Source organism: Sciurus carolinensis, chromosome 7 (assembly GCF_902686445.1).
Source record: "Sciurus carolinensis chromosome 7, mSciCar1.2, whole genome shotgun sequence".
In the NCBI taxonomy this organism is placed as follows: domain Eukaryota; kingdom Metazoa; phylum Chordata; class Mammalia; order Rodentia; family Sciuridae; genus Sciurus; species Sciurus carolinensis.
The window spans coordinates 151,308,893-151,331,131 of NC_062219.1; the positions used below are offsets into that span (position 1 = coordinate 151,308,893).

The window sequence follows — 22,239 nt, forward strand, 5'->3', positions numbered from 1 at the left end:
AATTTAGTAGGAAAGTCATTAGGCTGATCTGAGCAAGGAGGCCCAGGGAGGCCAGTAAGCCACTGTGTTGAAGGTCCTGGGAGCTGCTCTCTTCCTGTCACCAGGGGAGAGTAACAGAGACCAGAAGGGGAAGCCAGTTGAACCCCAGGGTCAGTGCGGATGTAAGTGGATTTCGGTATATGGGGAAAAAATACAAATTGAAACAACGTTAACGTGTAATTACATTTATGACCACCGCCCGCCCCACCCCGTGCACATGCTCCATATGCTTTTTCAAATTTGCTCAATGAATGGGCCAAAGTTCAGTGACAAAGTTCAGTGACAACTCAGTAGATAGGACAGGCCGACCACTCCTCCTCAATGCCTGTCTGTGCCAAAGGGACTGCAGGTCTGTGAAGGCAGAGTCATCTCTGAGGGTCGGGCCGCTGAGGGGCAGGATGAGCCTGGACGTCTGATTGGGTCAGAAAATACAGAAGTACTCGAGGGACAGTGGGGAGATGCCCAGAGGACAGAGCAGCCGGCCTGAAGGGGCTCCTGGGAATCTCAGCCTCGGTTACACAGACCATGTCCCACCAAGTACAGGAGGACTCCGTGAGTCACACTGATGTAAATAAATAGGTGCCTGAATGAGCGAGCAGAAGAAAGCGCTTCCTTAAAGCAACGCCATCCGATGAGCAGAAGGAACCCGGATCAGAAGGAGGGCAGGCTTTGTGGCAATGTCCTGGGTAGGGAAGCTCAGGTGCTACCAGGGACGAAAGCCAGAGGAGGGGGCTGCTTCTGAGACCGTCAGGTGCCCCTCCATGACCTTCCTCCTTCTGGGAGAAGCACAGCAGCTTTCCTGCAGTGACTTGGAAGGCATGACCTCAGGCCAGTGGTCAGAGGTCAGCACCGTGCGGGGCAGACGGACATCACAGCAGCCTGAGGGAATGCAGCCAGGAGACCCAGCACTGTCACCCTGCCTGAGGAGGCGGCTGACCAGAGACTGAAACCACAACGGATCCCCCCGACGCCAGTTGTCCTGAGAAGGTGTTTTGGTCTCACAATGACAAAAAGCTGACACACAGTTCGTACGACATTTCTGCAAGTTTGAAATTCCTTTGAAATAAAGTAGTAAAAAATGACTAGTAGAGGAATGCTTAGCTTTGGGTTTTTATTTTATTGTACAAAGTTAAAAGGAAGAAGCCCCTGGATTCTCACTTTGGGTTTTATTTGATAAGAGCCTTATAGTGTATCATCATCAGATCAGATTTTTAGATCTGGATGTGCCGTGGACTTGTTGGACGGAAAAGGATAGCTTCATGAAGCCAGGACTTTTCTGAACTTGTGTACCTGCACGGAGTCACTCATATGGCCTGCCTTAGGGTCATCCTTACCGGTGTCGTATTGACGTCAGTCATTTTAAATAGATGAGGGGGCTCAAATCTGCCTTTACCACTTACCAGCGGGTGACTTCAGCAAGTGAACTACCCTTCCTGCTTCTCTCCTGGTCTATAAAACGCAGATCGTAACCAGACCCCTCAGGTGGGGTTACTGCGAGGACTGTGTCGTCAGTATCAGCAAAAGTGCTTACGAGGGGTACGTTTTCTGTTGCTTTTATTTTATGTGTAATTATTGCCACTGTGATGACAGGGTCTATGATTTATGTAGAGTAAAAGCCAGAGGGACTGGTTAAGAGCAACTGCCTTGTGGGTGGATCCCCTCGCATGCTGAGGATAGAGGCAGCAAGGCCATGATGTGGACCCCCGTACCGCGCAGTGATCCCTCAAGGTGCTTCTTTTACCCCAAGCCAGTCCCAACACCAGCACGCCCTCGGGTTCTTTCTATGTTGATTATTCCAGAAAAACAGTGGAGACAAAGATGGTATTGTCAAAACAGAGACACAGGAAACGGGGTTGGAGAACCCAGATCCAGGGCGAAGTGTGTGCTTTGGCAGAGATGTCTAGGGGTTAGTGACCGCAGGCTCACATCATGTCGTACCTCAGATCTCGGCAGGTGTATGTTAGAAGACAGGGCGTGTCCCAAGGGAGAGCATCCTGCCCCTGCGCGGGGCTCTCCAGGCTGCGACCTGTCCCTGAAGGGCTTCCAGCCAAGCTTGTGACGCATGGCACTTGAGATTTACACAGCATGAGGGGTGTGTGTGTGTGTGTGTGTGTGTACGTACACAAACACACATGCATGTTCATGCTCTGCTCCCTTCTTAAAGGTATAAAAGCACACATTGGACCCTCTCTTATCCTAACACTTGCTTCACTGGCCAGGACAGACCTGAATTACAGTATAAAATCAAAGAAGAGTTTGATTGGCAGTGAGAGAGAGAAGAGGGAGGTTTTGCTCAGAGCCCAGAGGGGTGTGGGTGACTCATCAGACAGAAGGATGCGCACCGTGGAGGGAAGAGTGGAGGTTCCGTCCGGGTGGCTTTACCTTTGGTGCTGTGGACTTCAGACCTGCGGGCACGTCGTAGCCACTAGTCCAGCCTCTAGCTGGCGTTTCTCCCCTTGCTCAGCCTCTCTTCCCTGTATCCCCTGACTAGCTATTTTGAATTTTGGAACATTTGTGTATTTTGAGAAGCACTAGGAACACAATGGCGTGAAACGTCTAAGATTCCTCACACCTCTAGGACTTAGGACTTTCATGGTATAGAAGATGTGGACCTACGTCCGGAGGCACGTCTCTTGATAAGAACTCGGATCTTGGAGCCAGACCCGCTGGGTATGAGTCTTGCTCTGTGGTTCCTGGGCAGTCCATTTTCTTTATCTGTAAAATGTCATTAAAATGGAGATGCATGTGACAAAGTACCTGCTATATAGGAAGCTTTCAGAAAATGTTAGTGAGTATATACTTGTCTAATGTCTAAGAAAAAGGAACTTCATGTTTTTTGAAACCTTGGTGTACAGTACTCCCCACCTTAGCCATGGGAGATATGTTCCAAGGCCTTCTGTCTGTACACACAGCACTGAACACTGTGTGCTAGGACTTTTCTTATACAAAATAATTAAATTTAATTTATAGTTAGGCACACGAAGAGATTAACGATAACTAGTAATAGAACAATCGTAACGACCTAATAAAAGTTATTTAAAACTTCTGAATTGTGTAAGTGATTTTCCATTTCGCCTGTGCAGACTGATGGGCTGTAGGTAACTAAACTGGATTGGATGGCACTGTCTTCAGGTGATTCTAGAGTAAGGGGACTTGTAACTTCATCCTCCACACAGCTCTAATCGGTATCCACTTGTCCACAGGTAAAACCACCTGGTGTTCTGTTATCTCTGCAGAAATCTAGGTCTTGATTTGGATGTTTCTGACAAGATCTTCAGGCTCAGACTCTGTATCAACCTCAACAACTCCAGGTAAAAGTTAATTTTATTTATTTAGATGTGAATCATGAGTTTTTCAGCATGGAAAACAAGAGGTATTAAGCTGTCTTGAATTCTAGAAGACAACAGTTAGAATCCTGGTTTTCTCCCCCCTTCCTGGAGATGCCTCAGGCCCTACACGTGCCCAGCCGTGCTCTGCTGCTAAACTGCATCCCCAGCCCAGAATTCTGGTTTCTTCATGTTGAAAAGGTCGTAGTCAAATGCCAGTAGACAGAGAGAAAGAGAAGATGTACCGAAGGAGGCGGGGAGTGTGTTTTGCCTTAGGTGTTGAAAGCTTCCTACTCAGAATCATCACATCCATTTTGATGCCTGCCATACCCAGTTATTAAAAAGGTATCACAAAATGTAATATCACAGAATGTCACAAACTCAGAGGCATCCGGCCACCGGACTGGAGTGATGGAAAAACGGCACAGGAAGCCTTGGAAAAGGTGCACAGTTTGCCATAAAAAGCCCCGGGAAATTAGCCAGGATCCACTCAGACCTGAGGAGGCTGAGCGGAGGTGAGAGTCTCCTCTAAGAGGCGGCCTTTCGTTTTGTGCCCGAGTGAATCAGTTGTTCTACGGTGTTGAAGGGGTGGGCGGGAGAAATTGGTGCCTGGCTTATTTTCCGGTCAGCAAGCGCTCTCCCCACTCTGTCCCCAACAGAAAAGGTTCCAGCTCTGATCTCAGCCCCTCGCATCCAGGCGTTGCTGCCTCTGGTCAGCGCAGCTCTGCACCAGCCTTCCCTGCCCATGCTCCCCCTGCCCTGCAGGGCCTTCGCCCTCTCGCCCAGCTAGGTCAGCCCCTTCTCCTTGTCACCCATCGCTCCTTCCACTTTTCCTTCTTCATTGTTGGTTTTTGCTTCCTCGTTTTTATTTCCTTTTTCTCCTTTCTTTAAATCGAGAGATGATTCTAATGCCTTGCAATTTAGCATTTCCACGTTTGGTGTTCAGTGTTTTTTGACAGATTCCCAGCATTGCATGGCCGTCCCCAGGATGGAATTCCAGAACGTTCTCTCATGCTGAAGAGACCCCATGCCCGTTAGGACTCACTCCCCATTCCTGCCCCCCCCAAACTACTGATCTGCTTTCTGTACCTGAGAATGTGCCTGTTCTGGAGATTTCTCACACGTGGGACCGCAGACTGGGGGGCCCTTTGCATCCGGCTTCTGTTAGATGGTGTGAACTTCTGGAGGCTTCTGCGTGGCTGCTCTGTTCACAGTAAGGCATTTGGAATGTGCCACATCTTGTTTGTCCATCCGTCAGGCGAGGACACTTGAGTTGTTTCCACTTTGTGACTATTTTGAATGGTGCCGCTGTGAATGTTCCTGTCAGCTTTTGTATGGATGTGTGTTTGGGGTTCTCTTGGGTGTAGACCTGGGGCTAGAACTCTGCATCCTGGAGAAATTCTCTGCTGAATACTTGGAGGAACTGCCAGCCTGTTTTCCAAAGCGGCAGTAGGTACCTGTTACCTTCCCACAGGCCGTGCCTGAGGGTTCCGACTTCCGCCCATCCCCCGACACTCTGGGTTGCCAGTCATTTGTAGGACATCCCTGGGTGCGGAGTGACTCCTCTTTCCTGGTCCCTTGGGTGCTTTTCCTCCGGGGAACTCTTGTCAGTGCCCACACTCCTCTTTCAGGCTGTGTTAAAGTCCCTCCTACACATTCCCTGGCAAGCTGTGCTTGTCTGGTGACATGCCACATCACGCTGAATGATAATAGTCTGCTAACTTTATCTCCTGCATCAGAGTGTGAACCTGTTAGAGAGGGCACTAAAATATTTCCCGTGGTTCCTCCCAGGTCAACACAGCCCGACACAACTACTTTTGGTTGCATCTTATTTCTGCTTTCTTTTCGGAGGTGACGGACTGAACTTCACCATTGCCTGAGCTCTGGGCAAAAGAGCTCATATTCATTAAGCCGTGCCTGGTCGTTAAGGAGAGCAGACAGTTAAGGAGTAGCCTGTGTGTCTCCCTTTCTAGAAGTTGTGCTATCTTTCCTGTTGTCCTAAACAAGTACCACCTCTAATTCACCAGGAAGTTTGGAAGGAAAGAACTGGGGATGCCATCCCATCTCACCCCACAGGGAAGAAAGTGGTAGGGTGACCTTAAAACTACAGACCAAGCAGCACCACCTTTTCACTGACCCTTTTAAAAGCAAGACGGATTGCAAACGGCATGCGCCTTTTATAAAATAACCAGTTATGTATATTAACCAAAAAATTTTCCAAATGTGGAGGGAAGTCAAGGTCAGTGTGATGCAGTTTGCTGACCTTCAAAAACAATGCTGAGTTCTGATTGTGCAAAGTTATAAGCATAAGAAATCTGAGGTTCATTAGCACCAGAGTTGAGCAGATAGGAATCAGTGCTAGAGAACAAAGGCTGAAAGTAGAATTAAATGTAATTACAGACTTAAAATATAAGTTTGAATTAAAAAGTATATCCAGCTTGAAGGTTGAATCACACTAAATTACAGCATCCTGTGCATTAGTACAGATGAAAAGGCATGTTTAATTAGTTCTCTTAACTGTTTCTCCCCCAAATATACTTGTTTCCACAACCAATACTTAGATGATCTTGTCTCTTGTTCTGTGTGGCCCCATAAGGATCTGCATTAGGCATTTAGAGTCTTCCTAATTGGAACGCAGCTCCGTGGGGACTAGATAGCCATTGCCTTATATGACAGTGTTTCAGTGTGTTCTTGGAAACTCTGTCCAGCCTCCTTGCTATGCTTTTTATATTCTTCTGGAATGAAGAGGAAACGGGGGAGGAAAAGATGGAGAGAAACAAATGTAAGTTGGACTCAGATCAGTGAGATAGTATCAAATGGGGCCAAAACGAACTTGGCAGAAGCTCCTCTCCTGTTTTCCACTTGAGCGTGCACACGTTGGTGCTTGGAATACCACTTGCATTTCTTTCATTCTTCGAGGATTTTTCTTCAGCTTTAGGAACAAACTCTAACTTTAGGAGCCAGGAATGAATATGAAGAATTTTTTTTTTTTTTTAAACGTGTGAACGTGCTTAGAATGGACATTTTGCCTGTAAGACGTGGTGGGCAGAGGATATAGTAGATGCTTTTAGAACAGGAGAGCAAGTGTGGCGGAGCAGTGGTACGTGGGAGGGGGTTATCTTGAGAACTCTGAGTTCGAATCCACGTTTTGCCTCTTACTAGTTGGGTGACTTGGGCAAATTAATCTTTCATAGTCTATATAAAGTGGGCATACTCTTGTTTCATAATGTTGTGATAGTCAATTGAATGACAAGGCATTCAACAAAGACTGTTTTAAAATTGTCCCATTGATTGAAAAAAAGTTGCTTAAGAATTCTTAGGATAAATATATTAATTTTCTAATCAAATAGTGCTTAGGAGAGAGATTTTACTCTTGCGTTCAGTCTGGGTATGACTGGTAGCTGTACCTCCTTGGTTTCTGTATGCAAAATATGGTAGACTAAAACTGTGAAGAAGATAGAATATGATCCCATGTGGTAAGATATGCTTGATAGAAATACATTAAAATTGAACAGAGGGGCTGGGGCTGTAGTTCAGTGGCAGAGTGCCTGCCTAGCACGTGGGAGGCACTGGGTTCAATCGACAGCAGCACCGCATAAAGATAAATAAAATAAAATCTTAAAAAATTGAATAGGATTAGAAGGATTCCAATCTTATTTCAACACTTGTGGTCTTTAGGTCTTTGCAGACACCTGAGAATCAGGCTTTAGAACACACATACGTGTACACAGGCAGAGATCCAAAGGAAAGATACTATACAACCATCCAAAAAGCACATTCCATTGTTCCTATAAAACCCTCTTGTTTTAAAGTAATGTTGGTCGCAAGTCAGTGTGAAGAGCACACTTGGTTTCCATGTACTTTCATCCAGCTTCCCAAAGATACCGTCTTTAATAATGACACAGTACCACTTCAAAACCGGGACATTGGTCCTTCACATTTCCAGAGCCAAACCCGTTTCTGTGTTCTTTCTTAATTAATCGTTGACTTGTGCCTCGTGGTGCGCAGCCAGGACCTTGCACGTGCTCGCTATGCACTGGGACACTGAGCTCCATCCCCAGCTCCTAGTCTAGTGTGTTTTTAAATGGAGGAATTTTTTTTTCTTTTGGCTTCATCTGTTTTCACTTAGGTATACTTTCTGAGAGTTAGTAAGCTTCCTGAAAAGACAATTTGAAGTCAGGAAGCTCAGGCTTTAGAATGCAGTCTTGGTTCTGCCTCTTAATCCTGACGTCTGTCTCTGCATCTGCAGGAAGGGGACAGCCCTGCCTCCCAGCCTCGGGGTGAACCAGTGCAGGCGAAGAGGCTTTGCCACAGAGATGGCTTTGGAGTTACTTTCCCGTACTAGGTTTCCATCAAAATCCAGAGCAGCTGATCAGTCTCTCCAGCATGGTAGTGCACAGTGTGACTCCTGTCACCTAAGGACCAGAAACTGGTAAATGAATGAAAACCACATCCTGTCTCCTCTGTGCCTTCCCTCCTTCATCTGGCTGACTTCGCTCCCTTCCCTACCTGTCCTTTCCACATGTGGGTTATCTGTCTTCTTCAGGTCCCTTTTAGGATATGGATTCTGTGGGAAATAGTTCTTGACTGCCTTTTGGTTTGTTTTGTCCTAAAGAGCACCTCACCTGATCCTGTTGCATAAGCACCAGTCCTCCTTGGATCCCCCTTCAAACCAAGCTCTTCCAATCAGCTCTCAGGGGTCCCTCCCCAAAGGTGGCCCTCCAGGCACAGTGTCCCCAGATGGGGTGGGTCTCGGGATGCCGCCTCCTCTCCTTTGCTGACGGTGGCTGCAGAGAGGGGGACTGCAGGGGCCGTGTGACTTCTCACCTCTGCCCGTGGGCACGGCCACAGGGAGAGAAGCCTCTGCAGCAGCTGCTGCTCCTCAAGTCCTGTCCCCCCAGAAGCGTCTCGCCCTGTTGAGCTTAGCAGTCTCCAACCTGTTCAAAACACTTAACATGACTGTTTGCGGTATTGGTCCCAAAACGTGTGTCCTGTGAAGACCTGGTGGGAGGAGGACGGAGAGCTGGGCTCCCAGCCCCTGGTCAACTGCCTGGGTAGACATTCCTGTGTGCTTTTCTCTGTTATTGGACTGAAGCTGGGAGCTGCCCACCCACTCCTCTGCCCCTGCCCAGCATCTCTTCCTCCTCGGACAGCTTCCTGCTCGCCTGGGTCTGTTCTCCGGCTTTCCCACTTGATCTGGGGTCCTCGGCACTTCAACCCTGTTCGCAAACTTCCCGTTTCTAAGAGAAGGATTCTATTTTCATAGTTCTACATCTTATTTAAATGTGTTTGAGGAATGCTTTAAAAGGTCCCTCTATGTTTTAAAATATCCCTTTATGCAAGTGGCACATGGTTTCCTGCTCCAGTTTTGGCCTCAGTCCCACAAGTCAGGGCTGAAGAAGGGGTGAAAAGTTCACCCTCCGGAAGTGCCTATTAGGTCAGAGTCACGTGATGGGAGCCGGCCCAGCGCCTGCCACTCCAGGGACCAGCATCCCTGGAGAAGGCTGCCTGAGAAAGGGCTTCCCTCAACGCTGCCACCAGTGCTCCCACTCGTGTTTAGGGTTCTAGGTTCCCAGGAGTGTCCGGCGCTTGTATGACTACCCCAGCACCTCGCCATTACCTCCTCATTTTTATTGTCTGCTGCAAGGTTTTAAAATGGAAAGTTGTAACCCATGGGTAGGTCATGCCGTCGATTTAGTGGCCAGGGATCAGCATTAAAATACATGTACAAACTGGGTGCGGTGGCACATGCCTGTAATCCCAGTGGCTTGGGAGGCTGAGACAGGAGGATCATGGGTGGAAAGCCAGCCTCAGCAACCTAGTGAGGACCTAAGCAACTTAGCAAGACCCTGTCTCAAAAAATAAAAAGAGCTGGGAATGTTGCTCAGTGGTTATGACTGCTGGGTTCAATCCCCAGTACCAAAAAAATAAAAAATAAAAGTATCAACGGAGTACCTTCCATGTAATGAGAGTGTGTCATGTGAGGCTTGTTTGATGATACACACGTGCACACACATCTGTGCAACTTTCACAGGGGCCTACTGGTTGCACACACATGCACCTGTGCATGCTGATACACACACACTCACCTTCTTCCTATTTATTCAGAAATCCAACTATTCAAAGTGCTTGTACTGGTCAGTGGGCATGTTATAAAATGTGCACAGCACCCTACTTTATGGTGATCGCATTTTAATTTATGTAGTATGAGTTGTATATTCCATTTTCTTTCTCAGTACTCTCTCCCATCTGCATTGTTTCCAGGTGCACAGTATTGCCGTGGGTGCATCAAAGTCATGGTATCCACACGCTCTTGTGAGTTACAATGTGCTCAGGACACATTTTACTTAGGTTCTTCCGCCTGCCTGGATGTCTGTATTGTCCATCTCACCTCGCACACATCCCTGACTAGAAAGTGCAGGGAGGATTTACTTGGGATCTGGATTGATAGTAATTGGCTGGGCCACAGTGCATGTGTACACAGCTCAGATACTGCATACAAGTAATTTCATGAAGTTTTCTCCCATAATCTCCCGAATGACTCACCCAAGGTCCCAAGAGCAGCATGAGTGGCCTTTACCCACATCCCACCAATACTCGGCATTGTAGTCTTTCTAATTTTCCTTACTTCTGTGCATAGAAAACATCTTTTTGCTTTGTTTTCCTCTCATCTGATTATCGATGAATGTTATTATCTCTTCGTATGCTTGTCTTTTGGATTTTTCCCTTATGCAGATTTTTCCTTGAATTCACTGCAGTTTCCCGTGGAAGCTTTTGTACTTTTCCTACAGACTTACAGGCAACCTGTGCCTGACACTTTTCTATTAACTTTGCCCGTTACAATCTTTGTTCGACAGAAATCTGTAATTTGGATGTAATTCAGGTCGTTAATATTTTACTCTGGGAGCTTTGCAAAATGAATGATTCCCTATCCTTCTTTTATAAAACTGTCTTTATCTTTTATGTAGACTTTATCATTGTATTTCTCACATTTAGGTCTTTAACCCATTCAATTAAGTTCATGTGTGTTGGGTGGTTGGTAGGAACCCAGTTTTATTTTCTCCTGGGGTGATTTTTTTCTTCAAGTTAATACCACCTTTTGGCTCTCTTTCTTTTTGTTCTTTAACACAAGTTTGGCCAACTCGTTCAGAAAGCTGGTTAGTCTAATTTAACATCTGGTTCAATAGGTCCTGCTTATTTTTCCCTCTTTTTCAAGGTGGACTTAGCTGTCTGTAAACTTGGTTTTTTTCCATATGAATTTTTAAATAAATACAGGTCTGTTAGGGTCTTCGAACTACAATTGAATTTTCACATGGGTGAGACTCGGTTTGTAAATTAAAATAGAAGAAGTCACTTTTTAAAATCCTAGCTTTGGTTGGCTCTCCACTTATCGCACCATCTTTTATGTTCCTTATTAAAGCACAAATTATTCTCCATGGAGAGAGAACATGCTGGCGTTTGGCTGTTCAGCGTTCCCCAGAGGCCTGCATGCTCCGGGCATGGCTGCGGGCAGGGCGCTCCTGGGGAGCAGTGAGCCCTGTCGGAGGCGAGGCTTCTGGGAGGCTGTGGTCATTGGGCTGATATCCTCAAAGGATGTCATGGGTCTCCAGCATCCCCCCACACCGTCTTTTGCTTCTGGGCCATGAGGCAGGTGGCTTTCCTCTGCCGTGCTCTCCTGCCATGGTCCCAAAGCAGTGGGGCCAGTGAATCATGGGCTGGAACCAAACTCCAAGCCAAGGTAAACATTTTGTGTTTATAAATTGATTTTCTCAGGTGTTGCACCGATAGCAACAGAAAGCTGACGGACGAATAGCTTTTCAACGGTTGGAACCAATAAAAGATGAAGAGGATACAGACATCCATAAAATGCCTCTAAAGCAGTTGTAGAACTTAATAGGACTTAATAGGTGTTAATATAGTAACACTCCTTGCCCATGGATTGATTCTGCTACAAAGTACCTTAAAGATAATATCAGGTACGTCATCATATTATAAATAAGAAAAGTCCTTGCTAGGGAGGTGAGATGACTCTCTTGAGGCCACAGAGTTGGGTGGGGGAGAATTTCACATTGAGCCAGGTTGTCTGATTGCCAGTCCATTACCTTTGTCAACAAACTGTGCCTGCAACACCACAGTCCCCAGACGGGCTGGCTTCCAGTGGGTTTCCCTTGTGGAGTTAAAGTGAGGTTTGCTCGTCAGAGAAACTGGACTCTTCTGAGGCTCACTAAGATGATTCAGCTGCTGAAGTTATAAGGTGGAAGGGGGAAAAAAATCTCTTGAGCATCTTATTGTTCTCTAGCTAATAATGGCGTGAGCTAGCCTCTGGGTTCATTTTCACAACTGTGTCCCTGTGTTGTGCTGTGGTGGAGACTGACTTTCAGAAATACAGTGTTATTTGCACAAAACAGAAGCCACACATTTGGGTGCTGACAGAGTGCTGGGGTGCTTGGTGCCCAGACAGGAGGGTGGGATTGGCCCTCACCTATGTGTCCACCAGAGTCCCAGCCCGAATGGCAGGATGGCTTGGTGGGAGGAGAGCGTGGCCTTGTTGAGATGCATTTTCTCCCTCTTCCCATGTGAACGTTGAGACATGATTTTTGCTGTCTTTATCTCGTCTAATTTTCCCCTAAATAAGATGACTTGGGACAGAAATGAGTGCTCTCTGGTTTTCGAGACAGACAGTCGAACTCAGAAGGGAACGATTACAGGACTAATTCTGCTGTTTTAATGACATCAATTGAATAACATTAAAAGAATCAAAGCCCACGTGATTTCACAGCATTTTAACACTGTGCATTTGAATCTAAACAAAATGTCGTTTTGCATGTCTTTTTTGACTCTCTCTGTGTAGTAGGGCCATTAACTTAAATTGGTCGTGGATGTGTGTGTGTGTGTGTGTGTGTGTGTGTGTTCCTGTGTGTTTCTGGGGTGTGTCATGATGGGGGGTGCAGAGGAACAGCTCCGTGTGGCCTGAGGTGGGAGAGAGGTGGACGGGCTCCTTACGGGACGCTGCAGAAGTGCCCCTGAACCCCAAGGGCGAGTTCTGCCTCCCCTCTCCTCTGGAGCTCCTGTCTCCACCCACCTGCCCGGATTTCCTTGTCCCACTGTGCGGGGCCACCTGCCTTCATCAGCGGACACGTCCAAGGCACGCCTGGTGTCCACCTAAGCCCCCGAGTTCCTCTAGTGTCCTCTCCCACGGCCCGCGGGTGCATCCGCCCTGTGCCTGGTCTCCCGAGTCCTCCCGCTGGCTCTGGGGCAGCGCTAGCCCATACCTTCCCTGGCACCCGCCTCTGACGTAGGGCAGTTCTTGTCACCCTCCCCCACACGTGGGCCGCTGCTGTCTTCACCAGACCTGTGTCCAGGCTGCTCTGTCCAGGTCAGAACTCCCTGGACTCGAGAGTCAGACGTGACCAGCTGCTCTCTGTTCGCCTTGGGCTGCTGCTGCACTCGGGTGAGTATGAACCGGACTTTCTTCTCACCCGTCCAGTGTGAGCAGCAACAGGTAACTCAAGACGGGCGTCGAGGCGAGGACGCAACGGATGCCCAGGGGGAGCACCAGGGCCGCATCTCATCCACTCCCCCTTGATTCCTTGGAACATCATTTGCTTGACTTTAAAGAAACACCAGAGACCCCTCCTTGCCGCAGGTGTCCGCCTTCTTCTAAGCGGGTTTCCCTTTCCCTGGTCACAGGTTCACAGCAACCCCGCCCAGTCCTGCCTGTCACCCTGCCAGCACCTCACTTTTAGGCTTTTGCCTCTTTAATCTCTTTGACATTATCTTTTACTTCTTTTTTTTTTTTTTTTTTTTTTTGTAATTGTCAACGGACCTTCATTTTCTTTACTTATATGTGGTGCTGAGAATCGAACCCAGTGCCTGGCACATGCTGGGCAAGCGCTCGGCCTCTGAGCCCCAGCCCCAGCCCTGTCTTTGACTTCTTTGAGCACCTTCTTACGTGTCCTTCCTACTGCTGTCCTAGGATATAAGCTCTACAAAGGCAAGCCCTGTGCCCCAGGACAAATGAGGAGCGCCAAGACCTTTCCAGGCTTCTGAGTGGAGACTCAGCCTTCACACGGAGGTCGAGGCCCTTAAGCCATTCAGGATCCCCAGCAGCTGCGGGGGAAACAAGTAGAGAAGAATCTTGCAAGCATCAAGTATGAGCCACGAAGGAGAGGAGAAGCTACCTTGATAGGCTTTTTGTTGCATGCCTGGGAGTCAGGACTACGGGGACAGTCCAGTGACTCCATACGGTTGAACTTCCCTTTCATTGGATCAAATGGGTTTTCTCAGGACATTTCTTTGTGGTGTCCTGTTCTTGACCTTGTTTTCCATTAGCCAGGCCCCTGTGTTAGGCTACCGCGTCCACTCCCAGGACGGTGATCTGTGTGTCCATCCTTGCTTCAGGCCACTTCATTCTGCTTTGAGTGAGCACAGAGTCGGCCTCCTCCTGGCCCCTGGGGTCCCTAGCCCACTTCTCCTGGTGTCTCGCTGATCCTCTAACCCTAAGGAGGCCTGCACCATCCCTGAGCCATTCTTTCTCCCATTTGGTGGACAGAATCAACACTGGTTTACTCGTCCATTGCTTTCCCACTTCAAGGCCAGCACATCGACCCCACAGTCTCTGTAGGCAAAACCTGGTCTCCAGTCTCCGTGACCTCTCCCCCGCCCCACCTCCAAACTCCCCGGCCATCACCCCCACCACTGGTCCACCATGATGTACATATGGCTCTGCTGCTGAGAAGTGCTCAGCACCTCCCGGCCACTGCAGGACAGGAGGGACATCTAGGCACTCAGGCTGCCCTGTACAAATTGCACGTGGTTGTCCATCATTATTCCAGAGTGAACACCGGGCCCTATTTACCCAGACCCAGCAGATCCATCCCGGGCTCCTCCTTCAGCTTCTGCCACAGCTCATGTCCGCCCATAAGGGCCTCCGCGCCTCCTGCAGCACCCCGCCTGAGCTCTGCTCCCTGGTGCGGCCACGGCCTGGAGGCTGCAGGGAGTTTCCCCGGCCCTTCCTGTGAGCCTTTCCTTCCTCCTGGAGAGGTCTGTCCTACCCGCTCCTCCCTTCGCTTGGTGAGTCATTCCTGCTCCTCTCAGAGTCCCTCCTTTCTAGGGGAGCCTATTGGGCCGACCCACTTGGTTTGGCCCGTTAGGGTGGCAATTTGTTTTCTTCATGTAAAAAATGAAAATCTTGTACACAGCATCAATTATTGCCAAAGACGATAATGATACTTACCATCTTTGTCCCCGATATTCACTGTGATACAGTGTGGTGGACGTTTTGTTTATAGTATCTCAATTCTCCAGTCACCCTGTGACGTAAAAAATACATTTTTTTCAAGAGAAAATGGAAGTTATTTCCTTCGGCTCCCAGTTGCCAAGCGTGAACTTGGTCCGCTTGAACATGTGTGCTTGTTCAGCTGCTCGCTGGCGATGGTCTGAAGCGGGTATGCATTTGAAATGTGGGGAGCGACATTCAGGAAGAAGAATGAGGTTTCTGCTGTGAACTGGACGCGGCCACACCTGGTCCAGAGCAGCCAGGTGGGATGGAGGGCGAAGGCCGCCTCCGGGCAGAGCCGCGCGCAGGCGGAATGGCTCCTGTGGAAAACCGTTCCTCAGTTTTGTGTTCCTATCAGACCATGAAAGGGCAGTTCAGTCAATTGTCAAATAGGTAAGAAGAAAAAACCATGGAACACATTCTGGCCAGTGGATCTCAACATTTTCCTTCAACTAGGGATCCTCCTTTCCTTCCCTGCTTCCTCAGGGACTGGAGCTCCTGGGAGGCACCCCTCTCCCCGCCCCACTTGAGGACCAGAGCAGAGGTAGTCTTGGGTTCATACTGGAAAGGGGAGGGATGTGAGTGTAATTTCTAAATAAGTTGCTGAGACACTAAAGCAATAAAACCCCAAACTTTGAATTTGTCTTTGCTCTCTAGCCGGGGTATGTATCCTTCTACGTTCCATTTATTTTTTATGTTTATTCACAAACGCTTACATTTTCTGTGTGTTCATCCAAATCATTGACCTGGGCCATCCAAGTCTTAAGTAAAACCCCCATATGCCCTTAATAATAACCGTCAGTGCCTGATATGCATTTTGATGTACACATTATAATTTGCTGTAATGTAATTGTTGCTATCATCACTTAAAAGGTTTCAAAAAACTGGGACCAGGATCATAGAACTACTGACCTCTAAGTAAATATCGATGTCATTTTTTTACCCTTTAGAGCCCAGGTTCCCAAAACACAAGATCAAGGGAGCAGACTACATGGCCTCTGAGGTCCCCTCAGCTTATCACTTTTTAGAATCTTGACTTTCTGGGCACTTCTTGCCTCATTAATCTCTCTTACAGAAGAAAACTAGTGTCTGGCAACATCTGAGCATGTTTATAAGACTTGGAAGACTTTTGGGATCATGTGGCTATTTCCTTCTCTCTGTCAAAGATGACATCATCCTGAGTATCAGGGAATAGTCAGGATGCACCTGAGTCTCACCTGTCCCGTGTGGTAAAGAATTAAAAAAAAAACAAAAACAAAAACACTGGATAGTAAGATTTTTACCTGCCTATCCAAGGCCAAGAATGAGTTAAAACTGGGGTAGAGGTTGCCTCAGAGATTTTGTAACTTGCGTGGCCAAAGAGAATCTCTTCATGGTACTATGGTTGGCAGAGTGTAGACTGACGGTTTGTTTTCTGCATACAGGGCATTCTGTCCAGGGTTGACTTCGCCTTGAGTCAGTGTTATCCCCCTTTTTCAGATAAGTCAGCTGAGGCAGACGGGGATGTGGCTTCCCGGCAGTCCTACAGAGGAGGTTTGTGGAGGCCCGACCAGTGTGTCCACATGACCACCGACCTGGGCTGTTGGCATGGTGCTCGTTCCTGTCGATTCCAGATCATCTCTCTGGAATATTATTTACAGGTTCAGGATCCAACTCTGTCTGTCATTTGTGTCATCTCGAGTGAGTGCTGAAACTCATGACCAGATCTTTTCTGGTGTTTTGACTTAATTAAATGTTGAATAATAATGAAGGCGCACTTCTATAGAAAGCGTGAAAACACTGTTTACACCTGACAAAACCGACTCACTGTTGTGTCTGTCGAGGTATGAGCATGCGGATTGTGACGTGCCAGCCAGAAGCCTGAGCTGTCAGCTCTCCGTTCTTAAAATCGAGGACCAGCAGTACCAACAGGCGAAATGGATCTTTTTCCAGTTGTACCTCACCTTCCTGAACACTTGGGTGGTGGCCCTATTCCCATTTTTAACACAATTCCTTGCCTATTTTTAGATCCTAATATGGTGTGCAAAATATTACAGTTCGTGGAAAATCAAGTGAGCAAAATTTTAAAACACAGCCCTTCAATCAATACCCGTTACCTTTTACCTTGTTCTGAAGACAGCTGCTTTAGAGACATTGAGAGCCCAACTGAGCATTTGTTCTCTTATAACTGATCATAATTTTAGTTTCAAAATTATTTTTCCATTCGGGTTTTAAAATCATTTTGAGCCAGGGTTCAATGGTAATTTTTTTCCTGGGGATCACACCAGGGCCTTGTGCATGCTGGGCAAGAGCTCTCTACCACCATTCCCTCCCCAACCCGAATGGTGACTTTCTTATTCCTACCAATTTAGATTCTGAGGGCCTCGGTGTCCAATACGATGGTCCTTAATGAAGCAGAGTCACAGTGGACTGCAGCTTCAGATATTTGGTGTCACGTGCTGCTGGGTAACCAGGGTGGAGAGTCTAGGTATGCAGCGCTTCCATCCCTGTAGAAAGGTTCTGCTGGACGGCAGTGGTCTTGGTCGTTTTCATGATCTGCTTTTGATCATCTGTTTATTTGGGTTAGGGCATTATGAATTGGGTATCGCCAGCGGGATCTCATAGCTGGACGAGGATCTGGTGTACGTAGTGTGCTCGGGGACCCTGGGGGCGCTCCTCTATGTCCTCTGCTGTGGAATATCTAACAGCGTTGACCACTGTAATTTTACCTTGTTTTCAACTCTATATTCTAAATAATTATCATTTTGTTAAATACACTGATTGTGCCGCTGGTTTTGATTGGTTGTGAGTTTGATGGTGAATGGGGTAAGAAGCAGCCACAAACTCAGACTAATTTAGTATAAAATCGAACACAGGGAGTCTTAAGTTACAGAATGGCTTGTTTAAAGTTCACTCTGCAGACGGGAGATTGTCCTCTAGAAATTCACCCTTGCAGGCCCAGGGAGTTCAGCCCTGTCTGGTAGCTGTCTGTCCAAGTTCCTCAAGGCAAAGAAAGGAGACAATGGAGCCTTGTTTTATGACAGCTTGATTGAATGTATTCAGTCCCAAGTTTTGAATAATTTGTTTAACTAGAGATATTTTGCACAGCAAATACAGTTTCTCTGGTATGAAATTTAATCCTCATAGTATCTTCAGCATAATTTTAATGCTTGCCAGATCTCTGTATCTGCTACCCAGTTCTGGGTTGGTGTCCAAATGCCTTTACTTGTTAAGAAAACCTCTACTCTGCATTGCTGATTTGTTATCTGTAGTAACAGCTAGGAAATACAGGAAATATATGTGTTTAAAAAAGTATGGAAGATGATTGGTGTCAGTGTTCCCTAAGCATACAGCATTGGCCCCATTTTCTCTCCTAATTCTTACGTGTCTCATTCATTGATGAACAAGCAGAACTCGGCTTAAAAGGCAATTTACAAACTGAACAATTAGCTCCATGGTATTAAAAGAACAAGCCACCACTAGGGACTTACATGAAACAAAAAATGAATTTGGTGAACAATTTTGCTCTTTTGTTTCTGCTAACTCCGATTGTTCTTCAAAATCTTTTGCAATTACAAATATCTTGACTTAAAATTGTGTGCTATATGTGTAAGTTTTATGAAGCTTTTTTTTTTTTTAAGTAGACCCCTGTGTATGTCACAATCCCATCACCTTGGAGGCCACCCAGGAGCCTTCCTTTAGGAGATCTATTTATGGAAAAGCCTAAAGTGGCAGTGAGTGGGTGGGTTGGTGCCTCCAGTGTTAAACTCTCAGCCTCCTATTTATCCTCCCTTCGCCTTCTGTCCTACCCAGAGCTCCTTGGGCTGGGACTTTGAAAGCTCCTGTAGTCAATCAAGAGCACATGCCAGAGTGGGTCCTGCAGATGGGCTTCACCACACTCAGTGTCCTAAGTTTTCTCTGCTTAAATTACAACCTTAGCGGCCGCGGTTGGCGTGCTTGAAATGGGCTCCTCTGAAAGTGGCAAGTTGCTTAGGTTGCATTTGCTGCAGAGGCCAGTTAGATTTTTAAATAACTTGGAGAGCGTGGTTGGTATGCTCATCTCTGTTCGCCTCGGTGTGAAATGATTTCCTCAGGCTTGAATAGCCCCTGAGTCACTCTTCCTGCTGAAAGGTGAGGAGAGTGTGTCTTTGGCAGGAGGGCAGTCTTTTAAAGTTTTGTTTTGCTTGGGTGTTCAGAACAGAAATGTGAAGTGGGGGGTGCTAGGCTTCAAAGTAGCAGTTGGCCCATGGTTAAGCCAAAATGCTTCCTGAATATAAGGTGTGAAGGAGCGAATGAAGGGGAAGGAACACAAAATCCTGACCCTACGTCATTGAAACGGCCCTGTTGGGCTTCTAGATGCTTCTCCTTCTGGGGAATGGAAGCTGAGAGTACACGTGAGAGAAAAAAATTCCAGCAGAGGAGAAGGTCTCACCGTGGGGCTCCGGGAATGCCCAGTCCTTTGTTCCCCACCCCTGCCGGGGACTGCGATTTGGGAGAAAACAGTGTGTATTTCTATTTTCTATTTTTATGTCTCTCGATTTTCTAATCTTTCCTACTTGGCCGGCGTCTCTCTGAGAACATATTGTACACATGTTCTGTGCCGTTTGAAGGCCCTCCGAGAGCCGGCAGTGGATTGAAAGCTCTCAGTCCTACTGAAGTGGGTGGCCAGAGAGCCGGGTCTGAACAGCTGCCACACACTCCTTGAACTTTTGTCATTTATGAATTATTTTCCATGCCATCTGGAGCAAGGCTGGTGCCGTGGTTCAGAGCAGCCCTCCGTGGGGTGTGCACAGACAGCCTGCTTGCTGCCTCCGTCCGCCCACGGGTGGAATCCACTTGCTCGGAGGCCTGAGGAGGTGGGTGTGTGTGAGTGACCCCTCTCACTGTCCCGTGAAGGACGCCACCTCCACCTCCACAGTGTCCCCTCCCTCTCCCCATGCCGACTACCTCCTGCCTGCCTCCAGCTCCAGTGGAAAACACATTAATCCCAGAGTCTCCACGAGGCTTCCTGTTGGATGACGTAATCAGAAAATTCTCCTTACATCGCCCTTGGGGCTGCTGTCTGGATGCTCTGCCGTCTTGGTGGGCGTAATGCAGCCATCAGAAAAGTCGGCACAGGCCACAAACCCAGGGCCTGCAATGCGTTCGTATAACGTTGAAAGGAATAAAGCCCGGGCAGGTCTGCGGCTGGGAGGAGTGGCGTTAATCTGCAGATTTTCGCTGGCACCAGACGTGCTGGCTGGCAACTCTGGCGCATATGGCAGGAGCTGCAGCTGAGGAGCCGGCAGGAGGTATCTGAAGGCTCCCTGTAAGCCATTAGCCTCCACCTCCTGGAAAAACCCCAGGAGCTCCGGCACCGGGGTTCGGTAGCCTGGGTTTTCCCTTAGTTCCTCCCTCGGCCCCCTCGGCCCCCTCCGAGACAGCCTGTTTACTTAATGAGTTGCGCCTTGGGTGTTGATCACAGGAAGCTGGGAACCAGAAGACTCGTGGGAAGAGTCAGAAATAGAAGATGAGGACGCATTTCAAGATGAGAAAAGCAAAAAAAGATGGTATCTGACATGGAAAGTGGTTTTCCAAAGTTCTGAAGATGTTATGAGGCAGAAGTTTAGTAGCTGTGAATTAGCTGGAAGGAACTTTGATACGGAAGTTGAACCGAGAGTGTGCTTTTGGGATGCCAGAGGGCAGGCACAGGTTTACGAGTTTAGAACTCCTGGCACGGGAAATGGAGCATATGCTTAAATATGGATTTCCTGCGCTATTTGGAGAACCTTGCCTATTCTCTGATGCTGTTTTGGTAGGCTGCCATACCCCTCCATTTGGTTGGCTTGATGGAGTTTCTCCTGCCTTGTATCTTGGAAATCCACGCACTGTGGCACTTGGTCAAGTTGAGAAGGGAGAGCAAGTCCCTTAGGAAGTTTCACAAGTTCCAAATGCAGGCCACCTCCAGGCATGTCCTTCTGCCTGGACTCCCAGGTCTCTCTCGGGATGCTGGTGTACATGCACGTGTGGCTAGTGTGAACTTTCTTTTGTCACTTTTTTTTACCACTTGGAATTCTGGGTTTCAGGTGCTGTGATCTGTTTTCTTCTGTGGTGCTGTCGTGGTTATATGACCAAGCCGTTAGCATTCACTTTCAAAATATGTTTATTTAGCGATTGTGTACCTTGTACTGAATAATGCACCCCAGGGTCGAAAGGATCTTAAATATCACATCTGCTGGGTCAATCTCTTTACCCAGTGGGTTGTGACCTACAGAGAGAAGGGAGAACTCTAATCCTTTTTATTCTAAATATAAAATGCAGCTTGGTGGGATTAGCAAATTTGCCATCCCATAAGTCACACTGAGCGGTGTTTCAGGGCCTCAGCGTGAACCAGGACACCCCCGTGGTCACACTGGTAGCCTCCTGGGAGCCATTTCTCAGATACCACCACTCCCTTCTGCTCATCAAGATTTTTTTGAATCTTGTATCTACAGTTGTTGCCTGTCCCAGATTTTGGTCAAAAGTGTAAAGTTAAGGTCTGAGACTTGCTATTTTCTGGTTTAATTACACCAAACGAGTCGTGTAAGTGCCCTGAGTTTCAGTTTCCTCTTTTGTAAAATGGAAGATCAAATGTCCCGACTCCCTTTTGAATAGCTGTGAAGGTCAGGAGTACGTGAACGTGGAGGCAGTGGGGACAGGAGGGGAGAGAGGGTAAAGCACCGTACAAATGCTGGAGTTTATTTGTTAATATGAAAATAAATCAAATGTGCCTTAGGTCTGCCCACGCCTGGCCACTGCCCTGGCACTCGCCCGCTGTTTTACATCTTGTCCTTTCAGTTGTCACAGAGCCCTGTCACATTCCCCACTCAAGTCCAAACATGTGGTGGCCACTGTATTTCCCTGGTCCCCTGCCCTGTCCCTGCCGACCCCACGCCGTCTGCCAGGGCTGCTGCCTGCTCTTCTGCAGAGGTCCCAAACTGTCCTTTGAACATCCTGCCAAGAATCTCATCCAGGATCAACAGCAAAAGCAGTGGCGGTATGGAGGGTTGGGAGTCTCTCTTCCTTTTTGTTTTTCTTTCTTGTCTCCTTGGAAGTGGGACCTTCATTTCCCTCATCTCCAGTCCTCCGCTTCTCTCTCTCCCTCGGTATTTACAAGAAAGCCAAGAGCAGTCAGCTTTTGCCCACATCCGGGTGTCGTTCCCAGGGCCATTTTGGTGGCTGGCCTCTTTCTTGCTGAGGTGGTGGTAAATACTTAGCAGCAGTGCAGTGGGTTCCTGATTATAAATTCCTACTAGTTAAAGTCCATGTACTGGGAAGGCCTTGGAAATGTGTTCTTAAATATGATAAAAGCATCTTAAAATCCAGTGCAGTACGCTTACTCTCCCAGGTAGGGTTTGCAGATTTGGAGATGAGTAGACTGAGCCTTTTGACAGCTTAGATAGAGTCTTCAAGTGCTGAGCTGGAACTTGAATTTAGACCACTGATTGCAGAGGCTTAGCGTTCCCACCATGTCACAGTGTCCCTTTAAATGATGTTTTCCATTTGACGTTTGCTTTTCTTTACTTAGCATTGGGATGACGGTGCTGAGGGTGACCTTTAACGTGGGCCGTGTCAGTGGGCATGGCTTTAGTAAAGTTG

General features: G+C 47.6%; 1 long non-coding RNA gene across 1 annotated transcript in view; it reads left to right on the top strand.

The window, feature by feature from the left end:
• Window positions 1–22,239, top strand: part of LOC124988662 (uncharacterized) — a 291,874-nt gene that overhangs the window by 218,310 nt on the left and 51,325 nt on the right. Inside the window, exon 5 of the long non-coding RNA XR_007109465.1 lies at window positions 3,243–3,350. This is a non-coding gene — a long non-coding RNA (uncharacterized LOC124988662). The remainder of the gene's footprint in view (window positions 1–3,242; window positions 3,351–22,239) is intronic.